This window comes from Rattus norvegicus, chromosome 17, assembly GCF_036323735.1.
Source record: "Rattus norvegicus strain BN/NHsdMcwi chromosome 17, GRCr8, whole genome shotgun sequence".
NCBI classification, from domain to species: domain Eukaryota; kingdom Metazoa; phylum Chordata; class Mammalia; order Rodentia; family Muridae; genus Rattus; species Rattus norvegicus.
Window position 1 is genome coordinate 63,827,932 of NC_086035.1, and position 2,525 is coordinate 63,830,456.

Consider the following 2,525-nt stretch of genomic DNA (forward strand, 5'->3'; position numbering starts at 1 on the left):
TCTGCATTTCTGAAGCCCATACCTGTCCATCATGATGCAGTTGTTTTCCCTAAGTTTTTCATGACCAACAAAACCTTAGAACTGCCGTACTTACCATATGATCCTACCTGGGCTCCTCTGGGGGAAAATCGTTCCTTATCAGAACAGGGCTCTCTCTGTTTTCAGCTTGGTGAAACAGGGGGATGCATCGCACTTACAGGTCAGGCCTTGGGTATGTTTGATGTTCACAATGCGGGCAAGGTGAGTTTATCCCAGGATACCAGTAAGTCAGAGGTAACAATCACAAGACTGACCTACTGGCAGGAAGCAGTATGGATTAATGGTACGTTTCCATCACCTAACCTCACAGAAGGAGAACGCCCCCGTCAACCCAGAATAGCCCCCTATTGTAGCTCGGGGAATGAGGGGCTGATGTCTCCCTGGAGTGATTGTCAGTCATCCTTTACTCGTTGGGCAGATCGGGATAGAACTTTTTCCCTCTCCCCCGGTATGGGAGGCGGTTCCGGAGAGAAGTCCGCTATACAAGGACTCTTTAAACAGAACTTCAAACGGAAGCCTTTCGATAAGTGGGTGCTTTGTGGGGTCAATGGTAGTAGCACAGATCTTAATCCCTTGATCTTTGTCCAGGGAGGAGCTGTTGGAAAGGCCTCCATTACTGGTGTTAAGAACACTTCCCAGTATATGAACGTCAAAATCCAAGCGCCTGATGGGACTACGACTGTCCACACCAATGCTACTATGGAAATCACTAGGTTCAATAAAACTTTGGTGAACCAGACTAATTATCCACCTACCCCAGTCTGTGTTTACCCCCCTTTCTTGTTTATCCTTTCAAATGTTTCATTTGAGGCTTGTTCCAATGATTCTTGCTGGATGTCACAATGCTGGAATGCTAAGTGGGCTAATCATGCCATGGTTGCTAGGGTCCCGCGGTGGGTTCCAGTCCCCGTGGAAACCCCTTCTACCTTGTCCTTGTTCAGGCAGAAGAGAAACTTCGGTATAACTGCAGCCTTGTGGTGGAGATCTCTGTTAGTGCAGTTGCTGCAATCGCCGCTGGGGTTGCCATGGCAACCACAGTCCAAACAGGCACAGCCCTGAATCAATTGTCAGCCACAGTGGCGGATGCTGTTGATCTTCATACCTCCGCTAGTGCCCCGTTGAAGGGCGGATTAATGGTTGTTAACCAACGCCTCGACCTGGTAGAGGAAAGATTGGATATTCTCTTTCAATTGGCCCAATTGGGATGTGAGAGAAAACTGGGGGCACTTTGCATTACCACGTACAATATGAAAATTTTAACTGAGCAGCTAATCTGTCTAGACGATTGTCATTATACCTTGCAGGAAATTGGTCAGCAGGATTTGACGAGACTCTCGAGTCTTTGAGGGCAGCAGTGTTGGCTATCAACTCAACACGAGTGGACCTGTCGCTGACAGAGGGACTCTCTTCCTGGATTTCTTCAGCCTTCTCTCACTTCAAAGAATGGGTGGGGGTGGCTCTGTTTGGTGCAGCCCTATGCTGTGGATTAGTGTTCATGCTATGGTTGGTTTGCAAACTCAGATCTCAACAGAAACGTGACAAGGTCGTTATCACTCAAGCACTTGTGGCCATTGAACAAGGGGCCTCCCCTGAAATTTGGTTATCTATGCTCAAGAATTAGTCGGCATCTGAGTTCTCTGCTCTTGCACCCCACGGATTTGTGGATCCATTGCACTGGGATGAGAGAGACTCAACAATCATTGATCAGCCCTTGCACATCGCTGAGGTTTCCTCATTGCACGCGATAGGGTGATCATAACTTCCCCACTAATTCATTTTTTGGCTGGCCTCTTTTGTAGAGTTTGCCCTAGGCCATTTAGCAGTTACTGTCACACGGTACTGCGGTATCCAGAAACGGGTAACTTTCCTCATGCACAGACCAACCTAAGACACGGGGCCCGGTGGTGATAGGGTTACCCTATGACGGGTAAGGCTGTGACATTAGAGGAACGACCTAAGACAGGAGCCACAGCAGATGGACAAAACTGCAGAGGCCTAGACCAGCCTCGTTCTAGTAAAACAAAAAGGGGGAGATGTAGAAAGCCGCTATAGCATTCGGCATCACAAGATGGTGCTGGCTTCCGCTGTACCAGCCCGACCTCTTTTCAGGAAACAAGCTGTGTGCGCATGTGCAAGAGTGTGTTCGCGCCAAGTCTTTGCCCACCCTGGGGCGTGCCAGTGAGATCATGGGTAAGCAACCAATCAGGTGTGGACGCGCCGTGCTAGGGTTTTATAAGCAGCGCCTTTCTGGGCCCCGGGTCTCTCCTCTTCAAGATGCAATAAACGCTTTGCTGCTGAAGGATCCTGGTGTCCGCATGCGTTCTTGCTGGCGAGACGATAGCGTAGGACAATAGCCAAAATATAAAATTTTGTGTATAAAAAATTGTCAAAAAATAAAATTTTTAAATATTTAAATAAAAGAAATGGACATTTGTATGTTCTCACAACTAGAATTAAAAAACAACTGTTTTGAGGATGCTTAGTGA